The 19,361-nt window shown below is 44.2% G+C and overlaps 1 protein-coding gene across 1 annotated transcript in view; it reads right to left on the reverse strand.

The window, feature by feature from the left end:
- The window catches only part of SDC1 (syndecan 1), a 34,144-nt gene that overhangs the window by 5,675 nt on the left and 9,108 nt on the right, over window positions 1-19,361 (reverse strand). The window lies entirely within an intron of this gene.

Genomic DNA, 19,361 nt, shown 5'->3' on the forward strand with positions numbered 1-19,361 from the left:
TTCTGAATATACCCATACTGTAAGCTACAAAAATGAAGCTTGCTTCACAGCCATAGTGAATAATAATTGCATGCTGAACAGAGATTAGAAGAGCCACAGAGGAACTTATTATTATGATGATTCATTTTTGCATAGCAATAAGACAAAGATTCAGAATCATGCAAGGCACACATGGAAGTTTTGTTTCCAATTTACACTCCTTTCTGCAATGTGTCTTTTAGACACTTACACAAGCAATACTGGAATCATTTCATTCCACTATTTGTTTAGCAAAGTACTGGCACTAGAGAAGAGATGCAATTAGTATAATTAAACAGATACACATGGTCATATAAGAAAGTAAGTAAGAGCAGGGGAAAAGTAAGAATTGGAAAATTTTAAGAGCAACTTTCATTAGAAAAAAAAATTGGTTTGCTAAGTAAAATGTTCTGATGCCCTAGAGAGTGATCTAATTTAGCAGGTTTACTTTCTTTGAAACAGAGAAGCTTGGCCAATATCATACTTGCAACTGACATCTTTTCATGTTTATGAAATGCGGGAGGGGGGTTGGATGTGAAAAAATAAAAGAACTGGAAACTTTTCTGCTCCGCATCACTGCCTGTGGGCCATGAAAAAGGCACACAGAAACTCTACTCTGATACTAGAGCTTGTGGTGAACGTGTTCAGAATACCCCTGAAGCCATTAAATTCTTTGGCTGCATTATATCAAATGTAGAAATTTGATTCTACATTCTTTTCAAGCCATTTGGCCAACTGAGAGCCCTCAACACAAACTTCCTTATCCAAAAAGAAGCCTACAATCTTTGCTAAATGATGGTCTTTTTATTGGTGATGAGATCGAACAAGGGTTTTACTTGGGAGCTTCAGATGAAATCCTTCCCCAAGTCCCTTTTCACAAAACACTGGACACTACAGAAGCGCAACATGCCCTCGTTTGGGCAGACAGGTAAGGTAGGTAATGACAGCTTTTCGCATGTATTTTGGGCTCATCCTCTATCTAGAGTGCTGCAAGGCTGTTTTCTGCAAACCTTTAAGTTATATTCCCCTTTGTATGTGTGCCTATCTGCACTCTTTGCTACATCAAGATAAACACTCACAGAGAAAGAGACTTTCCCTGCAGGGCTATCTTATCTATATGGTTTGATTCCATTTCTCCATTGTTTTCCAGCTATGTCAGCATGCCTCTTAAGCATCCGTTCTACTGTTAAAGGAACAGCAGTTTTCCTGCCTTCAAGAGGATATCAAACTAGATTTAGAGCAGAGCTGGGGAACCTTTTCACTCTTGAGGGATGCATATCCTTCAGGCTATCCTGCCAGGGACTGCCGGAGCAAAAAGTGGGCAGAATTTGCAGCCCTGTGCTACTCTGTGCCATCGCTACTTCCCTCCTTCCCTCCGGTGCACAGTGAGAAAGAGGGTTCCCAGAGGGAAGTCAAAGTGGGCCTGCAGCATTTGGAGGGTCACATGAAATTAGGCTGGTTGGCAGTAGTGGAAAAACGTTGCCCACTGGAGGGAAGAATCAGTTGGGATAAATGGTCACCAGCACCAAGACAGATGATCCTATCTGCATGAAGTTGCTTCCATACGAACAGTTAACAGTCTTGGCAGTTCTGGATCTCACGTTTGGCTCTCCTCAAATAGGATTTCTGCATCACATCCCACATAATTGTTCCACATCACAGACCCTGTGTGTCAATGCACAGCCTCTGAAATAGCACTTTGTCTCTTTCACATACCTCCACTGCCACATCACAATGCTGACATCTGAGACAAGGATTAGGAGGCAACCGATTTTGTGCATTTTTATGTCCTTAACCCTACAGGATTTACAAGGCAACCTTTCACATTTGGGCTAGCAGCACCAAGTGCTTAAGGCATACACAAACCATTCTGCTGGCATGGAAGAAAGCTAGTTAGGGATCATTGCTTTGGAGGTATAAAACTGCCCAGAAGATCAAGAGAAAGTTCCTCCAAGGATGAGAAACCAAACACAGCCCTGGCACGTTTGGCAGCTTTCATTCCCAACGAGAGGTATTGGAAGTTGTCTTAGAACTTATCTCATGGATAAGTTCCCTCATCTCATAGATATCAAGTGAAAGGTTTCAAATACTAGACACTTTTCAGTGAGACTAAAGCATGAAATGTGGATTCTGTTCTGAACACTTTCTTGTAGAAGCTTGTCCTATGCAGGTGTTCAGTTTGTTAAAATAAAAAAGCATCTCTATACTGGAGGTAGATAGCTACAGGGGAGGCTTCTGGTAGCCCTACACTCTTCTCATGAACTTGTGAGAAGCGCTTGTTACTTTTCACCTCCAGGCAATTTGACTGCACATGCATACCTTTAAAAGTAAAAAATATATATAGTGTTACAGGTTCTACGATTTTGGCTCTCAAGATATCGAACAGTGTTAGAAACTGGGATAGAAAACTAGGAGGTCCAATGGCCAAGTTGTGGGCACCAAAACAGAATATCTAATCACCTCTTATTTTGGTGGGGGGACAACACTTTTTATTATTTTGATAAGCATGAACTAATATGCAATTCACATAAGAGACACATTGTTAATATCACATTTTTATCAGAAACTGTTAATACATTTTAATTCCCAAGTACAAATTCCAAAGGATCAGAGCATCCCAACCCACGCATTATTGTAGGAGTTGAGGATCCAGCCTCTTTGAATTGAAATCTCCAGAAAGTTATTTGAATGCTGTGGTCTAAACCACCGAGCCTCTTGGGCTTCCTGATCGGAAGGTCAGCGGTTCAAATCCCTGCAACGGGGTGAGCTCCCGTTGCTCGGTCCCTGCTCCTGCCAACCTAGCAGTTCAAAAGCACGTCAAAGTGCAAGTAGATAAATAGGTACTGCTCTGGTGGGAAGGTAAACAGCGTTTCTGTGTGCTGCTCTGGTTCTCCAGAAGCGGCTTAGTCATGCTGGCCACATGACCTGGAAGCTGTCTGCGGACAAACGCCAGCTCCCTCAGCCACTAAAGCGAGATGAGCTCCACAACCCCAGAGTCATCCGCAACTGGACTTAACGGTCAGGAGTCCCTTTACCTTTACCCTCTGGTTGGGTTTCTTTGATAACAAGAGATTGACACAACTATTTCCTATTAAGAGTCTCTGAATGCTGTCCTTGGTATAGCAAATGTTTTTGTTGGGTTTTCCCTATACAGTGGTGCCTCGCAAGACGAAAAGAATCCGTTCTGTGATTCTCTTCGTCTAGCGGTTTTTTCGTCTTGCGAAGCAAGCCCATTGACGGATTAGCGGATTAGCGCTATTAGCGGCTTTTAGCGGCTTATCTGCTGATCGGATCAGCTGATAAGCAACGTAGCGGCTTAGAAAAGGGGGGGGGACCAGCAGGAACTCGCAAGACATTGTTGTCTTGCGAAGCAAGCCCATAGGAAATTCGTTTTGCGAAGCACCTCCAAAATGGAAAACTCTTTCGTCTAGCGAGTTTTCCGTCTTGCGAGGCATTCGTCTTGCGGGGCACCACTGTACTTCCAGCAGCATTTATGAAGACACTCTGAATACATGTATTTCAAGGATGTCTTAGCTGGAAGGCTGTGGATGGGAAGGATGTATATTCTCCAGGTGAGACAAAGTAATAGTCTCTTCTTCCCCACCCCATTTCAAATGAGACATGTGTGGGAAGGCTTTTAAGACACATATGCTTTTTATTGATGCTTTCCTAAAACAGCTGGATTATCAGCTTGAGTTATGCCCATAGTGTTTACATCAAAACAGGGAGAAAACTCCAATATTTTACAGGCTACATACTAAATATCTTGGGTAGGTCATTATGCCATGGACTATCGTCATTATGCCATGGATTATGCCTTCAGGTAGACCACAAGAAGCCTATTTCAAACATCACTATGAAGTGGCGAGCTGGCTGAAGGAAAAAAAACTGGTGTCCAAAAAAGTACAGCAAGATGAGTGCTGGCCCTAAGAAGGTGTGTGTCACTAAGGCTCTGCTTCAGGCACCAAAATATATTGGATTGGTGCCAACTCCATCACCGGAGTTCCAAGAATATGTATCCAAGAATATATATATTGAGTTCAAGCCAGACCCCTTGTGGCATTCAGACTAATGCAACCAAAATTCTCTTCTCAATTTAGTCTTTTTTTAAAAAACAGAAAACCCAGCAAATTATCTTGTAGGAATTAAGATTGAGATCAACTATCTCTGAGCTTCAATAAAGGACAGCTGTATGTGTGGTGATGTTGGTCACCATCTGCTAATTTTAGCTGCTCCAAGTTTTCAAAAGATTCTGAAGTTCAAGAACAAGGAAGGCGATAAGAAAGCTTTGTAAGCTTCACCACTTTAACTCACCACTTTGCAAACTGTGCAGCTGCTCATTTTACTCAGTGTGCAAGTTCTTAATGAGCTATAGTGCCATGCACTTTGCTCAGCTACAGCCTGTTGGGCTTCAAGCAGAGCAGGTCCAACTGCTTAGACAAATCGATGGCTCTTAATGTGGGTTGCTTATTAAGCAGCAGCTGGCCTTCAAGGTGGGGGGGACAACAAGCTCTATTGTCATTTGGGGTTCTAACAAGATTCTCTCTGAATTCTAACCCTCCCTTAGCTGCCCGCTGATAATTCCACTCTGCAAAAAAACAAGTTCTAGAAAGTTATTTGACTGAAGCAACAGCTGCCTTTGGGTGAAAGCAGCTGACACAGCGGTGATTGGACTGTACCACTTCAAACTGCCTGAGGAAGACTGCATAGTTGGAAGCCATCCCATGGGGTAGGTGGAATTCTGTACTTGCACATCAGGAGGTAGAAGCTAGATGAAAACTCTTCACAGTATCTAATTTTCTAGCCTCAGCTGCTTTAATACAGAGGAGCCTTCAACCATGAGATCTGGCAGCTGTAGTCTGATGTGGCATTATCCAGAAACCGATCTTATCATCCCATCAACTATTACTGTAAGCTAGACCAAAGACATATTGTATTGTGTACAAACCATTCAGATCTTGTATCTAAACATGCTTGAGTGGCTTCTGTCAACTCAATCTTGAGTTGGTAGATGAAGGAATACCACAAACTCCATTAGCTGGGCTTGGAAGAGTGTGGAGAACACCACACCTTTTTCATTTCACTGTATCTAAAAGTGTTCAAATTTGCTTGAACTTTTTTTTTTAAAAGGTAAAGGGACCCCTGACCATTAGGTCCAGTTGTGGACGACTCTGGGGTTGTGGTGCTCATCTTGCTTTATTGGCCGAGGGAGACGACGTACAGCTTCTGTGTCATGTGGCGAACCAGAGCAGCGCACATTCTGGCGAACCAGAGCAGCGCACGGAAACGCCGTTTACCTTCCCACCGGAGCAGTACCTATTTATCTACTTGCACTTTGACATGCTTTCGAACTGCTAGGTTAGCAGGAGCAGGGACCGAACAATGGGAGCTCACCCCGTCGCGGGGATTCGAACCACCGACCACCTGACTGGCAAGCCCTAGGCTCTGTGGTTTAACCCACAGTGCCACCCAGGTCTTTTTTTTTTACTGCAGCCCAATTTATGTTTCAGATTGCTACAGTGGTACATTGGTTCTCAAACACCTTGGTACTCGAACAACTTGCAACCCAAACACTGCAAACCTGGAAGGAAGTGTTCCAGTCTGCGAACTCTTCGGAAGCCGAACGTGCTCCGTTTTGAGTGCCACACTTCTGTTTGTTTTTGCTATTTATTTTGCAGCTCTTTTTTGTTTTGTTTTTGTGACTGTTTGGAACCCAGTTCAGCTACTGATTGATTGTGTGACTGCAGTACATTGTTTATTGCTTTCATTTTATGGCTCAGTGGTCTCATTAGAAAGTAAAAATCCATGTTAAATTGCTGTTTTAGGAGTTGTTTTTAAAAGTCTGGAACGGATTAATCCATCTTGCATTACTTTCTATGGGAAAGCGAGCCTTGGTTTTGGAACAGACTTCTGGAACGGATTAAGTTTGAGAACCAAGGTACCACTGTACTGTGCTGTCCTTGCTTGCTTTGCTGTGACGCTCCCATGTGAATAACATTTTAGCAGGTGTCTTATCCAGACAGTAGGTTGTCCTTGAGAGGGAGACACCATGCAGTTTCCATGCTGACTCACTGCTATCTCTCTCAGACACAGCAAGGTAAGCCTGGACACTTGATATCAGGAGATCTATTGGCAGATATGGCCTCTTGTGAGCAAAGCCCATCAAGGCGATGGATGAGGATGTTCAGACAACACCCACATCCTCCTAGTCAAGCTTTGGCCATGACTTTAAATCTTTAGATTATTTCCCACCTGAAGGATTTACCTCACCACTTACTGCAAAAAACAGGAACCATGACCCAGGAGTAAGCAAAGCTGATGCAATGAGGTTTTCCATTCATGGAATCATAAAATTATAGAGTTGGAAGGGACCACGAGCATCATCGAGTCTTACAACACAGGAATCTTTTGCCGAACATGGGGCTTGAACCCACAGCCCTCAGATTAAGAGCATCGTGTTCTACCTACAGAGCTATCTCCATTCCTTTCATTCAAAGGTGAGAGGGAAGCACTTTAAAAAGCAATTTACTGTGATAATTCACCATTTCTCCCAACAGTACATTAAAGCCATAGCTTTTATGTACACCATTACGATACTATATAGGTCAAGATGGCACAGCGCATTTATAATATGACAAAAAGTATGTCGGAAGAGGCAGGTTAGCCCAAACTTTGTCCACAAGTAACAAGAGAGCAGCCACCCTTTTCCTTGGGACATTTCCACATACTATAATTCTGGTGGTTGCACAGTCCGCATGGCTGGTGGCAAGATGGACTGTTGAGATCACAAGTGCCAAGAGTGTGCCAGGTCATCCAAAGTTAAAAGCCAAGTGGGAGCACTCCAACTATTTGCAAACATGGGGTTGTTCACCAAGACATTGGTGTAGTTCATACTTGGAAGCTCACCATTTCTCAGGCACTGCACTCTTCCCTTTGAAAAATTAAAAAATGTTTTCACTTATTTGAGCGCCCAGTTTGGTCCAACCAGGACCTATCCTTATGCTTATGCTAGTTGCACGTCAACAATATTTTATCCTGGGAACCTGAGAATAGTTACCAGTGTTTGAAATTAGCCAGGCACCAGATCTGGACAGTTTTTACACACTAATACCCCACTCTGTAGAATTCTATCAGTGATATTTTATCTGAACTAGCCAAATATTTAATTGAGAGTCAATCACAGTCAGTCCATCATTTGAAAAACAAGACTTTGGAGCCATCTTGCCCCAAAATGGCAACTAGACATTCTGTTTTGGTGACTACCCTCGGTTTAAGGAGCCATTTGGCACCTAGCTTATATACAGTGGTACCTTGGGTTACATACGCTTCAGGTTACATACACTTCAGGTTACAGACTCTGCTAACCCAGAAATAGTACCTTGGGTTAAGAACTTTGTTTCAGGATGAGAACAGAAATCATGCTCCGGCGGCGCGGCAGCAGCAAGAAGCCTCATTAGCTAAAGTGGTGCTTCAGGTTAAGAACAGTTTCAGTTTAAGAACAGACCTCCGGAACGAATTAAGTACTTAACCTGAGGTACCACTGTAACTTAAGTTTCCAACACTGAGAGTTACAGTTCAGATCAGGTTATAGATAGGTGTCATGGTGGACACATTATGACAGCTTTGTTAAGAAGTTTCAAGTTACAAGCTCCCAAGAATCTCAACTAGCCCACATGGCCACAGATACAGTACCAGCTTCAGTTGTATCTGATTCCAAGGACTTGGGGAGAGTGAAGACATGCATTCCTCACAAAGCTTCCCTGTCTGGTCACCTGGACACAATTCTTACTCACCACAGGTGACCAGGAGTGTGACTATTTTACAACTCTCTGTTCTAAGTACGCCAGCCAACCCTACAGTGCCAGTGATCTACAGTGGGCATACAGTATTTCCCCCTTTTACTGACATCTGTTCCCACTTACAGTTAAGGAAGCACCATATACTAGTCCTTGGCTTCAGCAGGATGGAGCTGTACATTTAAAAAGACAGTTTTAAAAGGTGCCATTTCCCTATGCAGACCTCCATCTGGGGTGTTCGAAATGCTCAAAGAAAGGACTTGGCATATTATAACTCGTTCCTCTGAAAGCTGTGGCATTTAAGGACCTCCCTGCCCCCCAATGCTCGCTAATGATCTTCTAAAATGAAGCAAAAGTCATTAATAGTTTTGCCTGTTTAAAAAGTTCTGCTCTTTGAGAAACATATACCAAGGCATTGACAGACCTCCCAGTTTCTCCTGAACACAAGCCAAGAATGAATGGAATAATAGGTAGCATAGCCTATTCCACATAATGTGCAAAGTGATGGTAGAAATTGAATTTGACCCAATATAGTCATCAATAAAATATATTAGGGTTTTCTTTGTAACTTCACAGCAAGTACTGCTCTCTCCCACTGAGCTTGTATGACCAGAAGGGGAAAAGACAGTTAAGCATTTCAAACAAGAGTTGAGTCATGATTTACAAAGGCTACAAAATGGCACAAGAGAAGGTAGCATATCACTTCAGACTGCAGGTGGGACGGTCGTGGGTTTCAAATGCTCCCTTGCATAAAAGATTCCATGCAAGTAGAAAACTGGCACAGCAAGAAGTGGGCTGGGAGAGTCCTCCTCTTCTTGCTATGCTTGGTTTTGGGCAGGGTTGTGTTTACTGTGTTTAACCATGTTTTAATTGCTGCAACCCACTCCGGGACCTTAGGCTGAAGGATGGGTGATAATTGTAATATTAGAATAATAATGGGGTACCATAATACACACAGGATTCCTTCCTGCAATCTGAAGCCCTTGTCCTCTACCACCTGCTTCTTGTGTAGGCCAGGTTTCAAAAGTATTACACGCCCAAGAAATGAAGTCTTGCCGTTGTTTGGAGTTTTTCCACCACCTGAATCAGAGACATCTATTTACTCTTTATCATTGCCTATTCGACCCAGAGGTAGGGGCAGATCTACTGATGGATCTCTGCATGATTTCCAGTAGGTCAGCAAGGGGTTTTAACAGCAGCAACAAAAGTACTTTTCCCTAAAGTAGGCTTCTGATATGAAGGAAGCTAAGGAGGAGGGAACTTCCATGTGAAATACCTGGGAGCTCAACTCAGTACTTTAAATGTATGTTGCGAGTGTGACCTAACAGTCATCTCTTATTCCCAGAGAATCCAGGGAACTGCACTTTGTTGAGGCTGTTGACTTTGCAGAGCTATACAGTGGTACCTCGGGTTACATACGCTTCAGGTTACATACGCTTCAGGTTACAGACTCCGCTATCCCAGGAATATTACCTCGGGTTAAGAACTTTGCTTCAGGATGAGAACAGAAATGGTGCTCCAGCAGTGTGGCGGCAGCGGGAGGCCCCATTAGCTAAAGCAGTGCTTCAGGTTAAGAACAGTTTCAGGTTAAGAACAGACCTCTGGAACGAATTAAGTACTTAACCTGAGGTGCCACTGTGATTCAGCATCCTTGCACTACAGTCCCCTGGATTCTCAATGACTGCTGAAGCGGTACAATAATGTTCTAAATGCATGATTTGGACGTTGACCTCAGTTAAGTTCTGGTACTGAAAGCAAAACTCTAGACTCAAGAGTGTGTTCAGAGGCACCCCGATCTTTAAAGCCTAACTTTGCACTTGGCTCTCGTGGTTCTATTATAAGTGCATCTGATAAGCCTGCCCATGCACGATTTAGCCTAGCATTTCCCCAGTTGTTGTTGGACCACAATTCCCATTATCCCTAGCTAGGCAGGACCAGTGGTCAGGGATGATGAGAGTTGTGGTCCAACAACAGCTGGGGACCCAGCTTTGAGAAACACTGAGCCTGCTTGTCCCCTTACTCCTTCAACCATCCAGATCCTTTTGCCTCCTGGACCCATGTCAGGCCCAAATATTTAATTCTGCTACCTCCCTCCCCTTTTTGTGCTTGGCACGCAAGTCCCATTATGCCAAGACTCTTTGGCTCACAGGAAGTGCATTAGTAATCGCCACAAAATTACCCCTCAGTGACCTGAGGATCAAGGCCGATAGTTAACACAAACTCAATTAGAGTAAAAGGATGACAGAGACATCACTAGGGGCATAATCTTACAAAAAGTAGTATGTGAACACTCAGCCATCTCCACTTATTACATAAGTAATCCCTTTCACCACCCCAGAGGTGATTAGGCTAGCATTAATTCAACTTTTAGAAAGCAAGGGCTGAAGCAAAAAGACACCGAAACTGGCTAAGGGTTTGCAGCAAATTTTATGACAGAGCTGAAAGGGTGATCACAAGCTGCACTTATCCCCTGTGGTTGGAAAAGCACATTAAGCCCATCAAGCTAACCTATTATTTTTTTACTTAAGACTCCTCCCAGCAGAGGTGACGGCTGATTCCTTTCTTCTTAACAAAGCATATACAGATGTCTTTCCCATCAGACCTCACAGATGAAGACACAAACACACCCACATGCTCTTATCTTTCAGCTCTGTGAGGTCTGCTGAGCTGTGAAGGTTATCTCTGATCTGAGCACAACAAAGCCAGCTGCATGGCACTGAGCAGTCTAGGGACCTGTTTACGTAGGCAAAGGACCTTCTGCTGCTGTATTCCACAAGCAACCTCCAAGGCTTACAACTAAGGCTCCGGAACTAACAATTTCACAAGGAGCCACCTTCTGCAAGCTTGATGTGGCACCATCATGCTTATGGTAGAAACAGATCTGACCGGCAAAACAATGGATAAGCTGAGCACATCTGTATGTGGCCTGGATACTAAAAACCCTCCTCCTCTTGCACAATTCTACCTGTGCATTAAGATTATATTCTGAAGAACCTCCAAGTCCCCTGCCATCAGAAGTAATGCGGGTGGCAACCAGAACAACCTTTTCCAGTTGTGGTACCTTGTCTATGGAATTCCCTTACTAGGAGCTTTGTCCTGCACCATTCCAGGTTTTGGGGCACGAAGAGAACATTTGGCCAGGCATTAGACAACTCTCACACTGGAATTCCTAATTCTTCTGCTGCCTTTTTGCTTGAACTTGATTTCTGTTTTTATTTCATTTGTGTACTTGAATTTTCAACAAGCTTTTGACAAAGTCCTCAACAGAGACTCCTTACTGAGCTTAGGAGTCCTCTCCAAACTGGATGAATTGGGAAATAAAAACAGCAAACACTGTTCAGTGTAAGCAAGTGTGAAGCGATGTACATTGGGATGCAAAAATAAAAATCCTAACTTCACATATATGCTAATGGCATCTGAACTGGTTATAAGAGAACCAGAGAGAAGAGGTTTGGGTCATATTTGCTAGCACAGTGAAGAACATAAGAAGAGTCTTGCCAAAGACCTATGAAGTCCAGCATCCTATTCTCACAGTGGCCAAACAGGTACCTGAATAGGAAGACCCCAACCTAGGTCCTATGTCTATACGCAGCACCATTTTTCCTCACTTGTTATTCCCAGGAACTGGTATTTAGAGGCATGCTGCCTCTGACACTGGAGGCAGAAAGAACATAACCTCATCCTCCATGAACATGTTTAACCCCCTTTTACAGTCAAAGGGACGCGGATGGCGCTGTGGGTTAAACCACTAAGCCTACGACTTGCTGATCAGAAGGCCGGCGGTTCAAATCCCCGTGACGGGGTGAGCTCCCGTTGCTCGCTCCCTGCTCCTGTCAACCTAGCAGTTCAAAAGCACGTCAAAGTGCAAGTAGATAAATAGGTACCGCTCTGGCAGGAAGGTAAATGGCATTTCTGTGCGCTGCTCTAGTTCGCCAGAAGCAGCTTGGCCACATGCCTCGGAAGCTGTACTCCCTCGGCCAATAAAGTGATAAGAGTGCCGCAACCCCAGATTCAGTCACGACTGGACCTAATATTCTCTTTACCTTTACCTTACAGTCATACAATTATGGCAGTAAATTCCAGTTTTAAGCATGCACAGTGCATAGGACTGGGGTACAAAGCCTTGCAATACAAGGGTCCTAGGGAAGCTCATCAAAATAAGAAGAAGAAGAAGAAGAAGAAGAAGAGTTTGGATTTGATATCCCGCCTTTCACTCCCCTTCAGGAGTCTCAAAGCGGCTAACATTCTCCTTTCCCTTCCTCCCCCACAACAAACACTCTGTGAGGTGAGTGGGGCTGAGAGACTTCACAGAAGTGTGACTGGCCCAAGGTCACCCAGCAGCTGCATGTGGAGGAGCGGAGACACGAACCCGGTTTCCCAGATTACGTGACTACCGCTCTTAACCACTACACCACACTGGCTCTCTACTCCTTAGGCCCACCCTCAGTAAGATACCATCTTGCTTTTATCCAGTCTACAAACATGTCTGGAGCTTCTGGCTGGTTTAGATTTCAGTGTCTAGCATGCAACTTAGCTTTCAAACTGCAATGTTACTCAAATGCTAGAGGAGTGATTCAGATGATATACAAGACATTGCCTTGTATCACTGATAGTGCCTTCAGCATGCTGCATGCATAGGTTTCATGCTTGGCATCAATGCTTGTTCTGAGAGCTCGGGTAATTTTTTCCCCTTGTGGTATTCTAATCAGTTAGTCCCAGCAAGAAGCAGGTAGTAGACAAAATGTTGCCAAGGTAAACTTTTATTACTTTTTGGACACTTGCAGACTGGCTGTCTGAAACAGATTCTCATCTACTCACTCACACGCCCCTCCTGAATTTAATTAAACAGGGTGCTGATTGAGTATGTAGGCCAATTTTCTCTCGAATTAGTTTTAACCTTGAGTCAAAAGACATTTTGATAGACTTAAGGTATATAAAAAATGAGTTCCATTGTGAAGGACTATTGTGTATTTAGTCATGCCTCAGCATGCCATTTTAAGCCACAGTTCATTGAGTAAAGCCCTCAATTTAGTGCAGAGAAGAGTACAACATTCATTGTGCCTCTAAGCTTCTCAATTGAAGGGTGGGGTTGAGAATTGGGAATTTCAGATGCAACCAAAACATAAGAGGCCAAACTTGGCATTGAGGCAGCTACAATTGCAGGAACTGACAAAATACTAAAGGAGACAAACTTGAAATAACATTCAATACTCTCTGCTGTTGGTCAATAGGGACTTGAATCTAAATCTCAAATATCCTTAACTATAATCCCTCGTCCTCTTCTAGGTTACCCATAAAATGCAGCCTTCATGCAACTATGGAGCATGATTTATTTCATTTTTTAAAGACATCCATTATACCCAAGCACCACATTGGTAAATATACAGTGGTGCCTCGCAAGACGAAATTAATTCGTTCCGCAAGTCTCTTCGTCTTGCGGTTTTTTCGTCTTGCGATGCATGGTTTCCCATAGGAATGCATTGAAAATCAATTAATGCGTTCCTAAGGAAACCGCCTTCAGACCAGGTCCGGGGACAGTCTGTCCCCGGACCTCTTCTGAAGGCTGGGGGGGGACAAGGGCTTTTCTTCCCACCCCCAGCATTTTAAAAAACCCTGGGACAGCGGAGGACTTCTCCGCTGTCCGGGCGATCTTAAAATGCTGGCGGGCGGCATTTTAAAATCGCCCCGGGACAGCGGAGGACTTCTCCGCTGTCTGGGGCGATTTAAAAGCCCCTGGGAAGGCAGGCAGGGGGGACAAAGACTTTCGCCCCCCCGCCCGCCTTCAGAAGGTGTTCCCACCCCACCCCCCGCCCGGCTTCGCAGCAGCGCTACGAAGCCCGGCGGCTGGGGCAGGTGTTCCCCCCCGCGCCCGGCTTCGCAGCAGCGCTACGAAGCCCGGCGGCTGGGGCAGGTGTTCCCCCCCCCGCCCGGCTTCGCAGCAGCGCTATGAAGCCCGGCGGCTGGGGCAGGTGTCCCCCCCCCCCCCGCCCGGCTTCGCAGCAGCGCTACGAAGCCCGGCGGCTGGGGCAGGTGTTCCCGCCCCCCCACCCCGCTTCGGAGCAGCGTTCTGAAGCGGGGCGGTGGGGGAAGGTGTTCCCGCCCCCCCCCGCCCTGCTTCGGAGCACCGGGAGAAGCGATCTCCCCGCAGCCGCTTGCTTCAAAAGAGGTCCGGGACCTCTTTTGAAGCAAGCGGCTGTGGAGAGAAGCGATCTCCCCGCAGCCGCTTGCTTCAAAAGAGGTCCGGGGGCAGCGGGAAGTGCTTCCGCTGCCCCCGGACCTCTTTTGAAGCAAGGGGCGGTGGGGAGAAGTGATCTCCCCGCCGCCCCTTGCTTCAAAAGAGAAGACCCGCTGTCCCCGGGGCAAGCTTCGTTTTGCGAAGCAAGCCCATAGGGAAATTCGTCTTGCGAGGCTACTCGAACACGAAAAAACCTTTCGTTTTGCGAGTTTTTCGTCTCGCGAGGTGTTCGTCTTGCGGGGTACCACTGTACTTGTTTCTGTTGTCTAAATTGATGGTGGGTTTTTCCAAATATAAATACTTGTGATATGCAGTATCTGAAGTTAGCACTGTATGTCATTAAATTAATATGTAAGGATGGAGCTGTGTGTGTTGAGTGTTAATAATTCACCCATCATGTTTTCCTGGCTTAAAATTGTCCCCATTGGAAAACAGATGTGGGAGGTTAAAACTCTCCTCACAGTTCCAGTTTGGGGGGAGGGAATCTGCAGCTGTTAAAAAATCATGACAGATGATAAGAACTCTTATATCATCACTAGTTTGGCCCAGTGTTTGGTATGAAATTGCAAACTAGGTTCTTTTCTCTGTGATATTACTGAAATTTCTGCCATCACATGGGGAATCTATTCAGACAGCGGTTTTTAAAGGGGGGGGGGAATAACCACAGACCAAGTAAATCTAAAATACTACAAAAGTCGGGAACGAATGTGCATGTGAAGTTTCACTCCCCATCATTTCCATTCCCTTAACAGGGCAACCCTATGCATGCTTGTTTATTCGTAAGAAAATACCATGGAGTTCAATGGAATTTACTTCTGGAGGATGCATGGCGTTTTGAGCAGGAATATGTGTCCGCCTACAAATCACTTGAGGCAATCTACAAAAGGCAGGTTTTCAGTGCTGTCTCCCCCCCCCCACGCTTTTGTTATAATGCAACCTCCATGTATTACAGATATCTATGGTCAATATCTGTATTTTCAGGCAAACAATAGGTCATGCACTCTCACCTGTGGAAACCAGTTAGGAGACTCTTCTATCCTGTTAGCCACCATATATCCCATTACCCTTATGGAGCCAACAGTCTTTGAAGCTGTGTTGCAAAACTTAATAGCTCACCTCCCCCTAGAACACTATGCTGCCCTTTTCAGCAAAACTTACTCCTGCCTTTCAACAGTACATATTGTTGCATTCACATTTCACAAGGCGCGATATTAGCAGAATACCCAGACATTAAATAATAACAAAAACCATGTTAAGCTTGAGATGGCAAGAGCTGTAGGGTAAGAAAGGAATTTTTTGGGGGGGGGGATTGGTCTGCAAATCTGTGCATAACTTACCTGGGAGCAAGTTCCATGGAATTCAGGGACACTTACTTCCAAGAGGACATGTACAGGATTGCACTGTCATCCATCTTTGAGCAATGAGTCCTCCCCACTTTGCTGCAAATCCCACCCACCTTTGTACAAAAGTGTTTCCTCCAGGGAAAAAAACCAATGAAAAAAGCTGGCTGCGAGGCTCTTCATAGAAAAACTGTAAGGACCCTTCAAGTCCAACTTGGTAAATGTGCAAGGTCCTCTTGAGAGCTCCCTTATCATTTCACAACAGTTAAGATGGCATGGGAGAGCTGCACTTTTTGATATCTAATCTAGTAGCTTCCCCATTCTCATACCGTACATGTCCAGAACTTGTAATGGCATCAAGAGTTTTATACTGTGCAGGAGAACTTTCCAATAATAAGGAGTTGATGTGTGTCACCTTAGACAGGAGTCTCTTGCAGCTACAACACTCATAGATTAGTCTGCTTTGTCAGATGAATTTGTAGACTGCAGGGCCTCTTATCAATCATTTTCCATCAAATCTGTTGAAAGCCTCTATGCCAAGTTAGCCAAAAGGTTCCTAGAAGCCAGAAGGTGCTTCACCATCGAGTCTAAACAGGCCTTAGATCAGAAAAGAACAAGCATTGCCTGCTAGACAATGTTTAGATCATCCAATAGCACCTTAGGCGTAATATCATGCCAAACTAGATCAGCTGAACTCCCACAATGCCTGGCAGTTCCAACTGTGGGAGTGTTGCAGCCTAGAGCTGATTTTCGGTTATTGGTAGAAACTGGTATTATCAGTTTGCTCAGTACAGTAGCCTAAACTTTGGACTAAAATGGTGCTTTCATAACCAATGTTTCGTTTGCAAGACTTGAACCCTGACAAATTCTCAGATACCCCGTATCAAATTTTAAAGACAACTACTAATTTATTTTTTGCTCCTGTAAGCACTTCATATTACTAAGGAAGAATGAGAAAGGATGCTCCGTGAAGCTTTATTGATTGCATTTGAGTGCCCTCCCCCAATTTTATGTCTCAGTCTATATGCTTTGGCTGTGCAATATTCTAAAGAGTCACACTACCTCATCACACAAAGGCAAATACCAATGGAAGTGTCTAGACTAGGGTAATCAGAAGTATATGCTTTACTTCTCGACTGTTCACACAATATTCCCAAGTATTTCCCCTCCTTATAAGAAAATAAGGACTGCATTGGCATTGTGCTCAGTCACAACAAGCAAAAAAGAGGTGGTTTCAGAAGTCGCCACTCTTGTGCTTTCTATAGTTTTCACTAATCAGACTCCATCCATTAGAAGCTATCAAACATTGTTTCCTGAAAAAGGGTGTGTGTGGGGGGAGAGAAACCATGCCCCTAATCCTTTTTCTTTTTGCTTTCCTGTTTTGACAAAGAACAGATGGAGTTCACACTTTTTAATGGGAGACTATGTAGGTGCAAGTCCACGTAGGAGTTCACTCCATCAAAACAGGATGGGGCAAACCCTTATAATGAGAGCCAGTGCGGTGTAGTGGTTAAAAGCGGTGGACTCGTAATCTGGTGAACTGGGTTCGCGTCTCCGTTCCTCCACATGCAGCTGCTGGGTGACCTTGGGCCAGTCACACTTCTTTGAAGTCTCTCAGCCCCACTCACCCCACAGAGTGTTTGTTGTGGGGGAGGAAGGGAAAGGAGAATGTTAGCCGCTTTGAGACTCCTTAGGGTAGTGATAAAGCGGGATATCAAATCCAAACTCCTCTTCTTCTTCTAAGCAGAATGCATTGGTGTTAGCTGCACACAGTATTTTGGACAGACTCTTCATCTATATGGGACTATAAAGGCAGTTAGAAGATTCATAAGCATTCAGGCAGAGTTGCTTTCTTCTCCTCCCTACGTATTAAACATGGACAGGGAGCAGGATTAGCTAAGCCATGATTCATATAGCCACCACGTTTGAACCAGGAAGTTAGTTAGCTTCGACTGTAATTGACAGCGGCCTTTCTCTTCCCATGTTACCAAACCATCAAACTGTTTTAATAAAAGCCTCCGGCGCAAGTCAGCATCCCCAGGGTGGCTTGTAAGATGGAAAAACAAAATGCAAACAAATGCAGAAACATGGAACAACATCCAGGCTGAAATAAATCCCAGGAGATAAGAAGTTTAGATACACTGCTGGATTTCCAAAATTTTGAGCATTTGAGAAAATAAAGTTTGGGTGATCAAAGTTTTGCAACCGGTTCACCCTAGGTGCAAATCTGAGCTAAACTTCATTCCTAGCCAACAGCATGCAACATTTGCTTTCAACTATGACGTATGTTTGGAGAACATGGAGCACAGGGACTCCAACTACTTAAGTCAAGCTCCTTGTGATACTACTAAAAACATTTTGTACCTTAAGACAGGCCTGCATTGAAGGTCATCTACACAGCACAGGAAACTCCCATTCCTGGAGCTCAAGAAGCTGTGGCAATTCTCCTTACCATACTGAGATTTCTCAAGAGTTTTAGTCTTGCACAGTCTCAAGGTAACAGAAAGGCTAATCCAATCCACAAATTACACAACTTTACAGGGGAACACAAAAGCTAGCACCATCTCTTCCTTTGTTAGATTGGTACGTTTCTACCACACTGTCATATGAAGAGATGTAATTATTTTAGGATGCCATTTTGTTGGCTGGAAGACACCAAGTACATGCTGGTGTTTGTGTTTCAAGCTCCAAGTAACCCTTTACCTATCGTTCTGAGGCACTTGGGTTACGCTATGCAAGACCACACAGGCTTCAGAAAATTTGGGCCTGCTTGCCAGGCAGACAGTGAGATTATTAAGAGAATCATTAAATTAAAAGTGTGCATTCATCAATTGAACTGTTCCTTTCACCAACTCTTGACAGCTTCTGTTTAGGTTATAGTATCCTTGTGTGTTCTACACAGGACAACAGGATAGTCTCTATACAAAAGAATCCATGAACACAAATCTGACATCAGAAATAATGTATCATAGACTAGGAAAGAATTTCTGCTACTGATCTCAAGGGGGACCATAGCTGAACAAAGCAACTTATTTCAAAGGGAGATACCAGCACAAAATTGCAAAGTTGAATTGTATTTATTTGAGTCTGTATAAAGGCAACTGTTTCACCTCCCACCACAGACAATCCCAAGCTGACTGATTTGCTAGTTAGCCACTGCTGTTGCAAAAGGACACTGACCTTATTTTCCAGGAACACATTCTAGTTCTGATTGAATTATCATTATCTGTACTTCATGCCTTCCAGCTCCCTCTGGTCCTACTGCTTACAACTTAAATCTCCCCTCATCCCTTACGGTTGTATGCCTGCAACTGAAGACGACCCTTCACACATGCACATCTGATGAAGCAGACTCTAGTTCACAAAGCTTTTATGCCGTAATACAATCAGCTAGTCTTTAAGATGCCAGGGTTTCCCAAACTGGGGTCTCCAGCTGTTTTGGGACTACAGTTCCCATCATCCCTGACCACTGGTCCTGCTAGCTCAGGATGGTAGGAGTTGTAGTCCAAAAATGATGCAAGTTTGAGAAATCCTGGGCTACACAACAGCATGAGTATGCTACCATTTAATCAGCCAGGCATGCTGCTAACCACACAAATACAATATAATACACTGACAGGTGCAAATATGAAGGCTCAGAATTATGTCAAGTTTGCAGAACTCCCTAAACTACTATTTTCCCAATGAAGTTAAGCAGCTTCGATCTCTTCTCTAATTAACTGTTGACCGAGTTAGGCTCAGTCTGTAACCCTTGGGAAATTAACCTTTAAACGAGCATGAAAGTTGCAGAAGTGCAAACCCACTGCCATTTCTACAACCGCTAAAAAGGTTTTATGCTGTTATAAGTTTGCAATTGCACTGTGGCAAAATAAGGAGGAAGGTTGGAAGAATTAAGGAAGAGTTCATTGCTTGAGAGTGTAGAGAATTGGGGTAATTTTGAGGGGGCATGAAGACAGGGGAATAGCTAATCTG

The sequence above is a fragment of the Podarcis bocagei genome (genome assembly GCF_964188305.1).
Source record: "Podarcis bocagei genome assembly, chromosome: 3".
NCBI classification, from domain to species: Eukaryota; Metazoa; Chordata; class Lepidosauria; order Squamata; family Lacertidae; genus Podarcis; species Podarcis bocagei.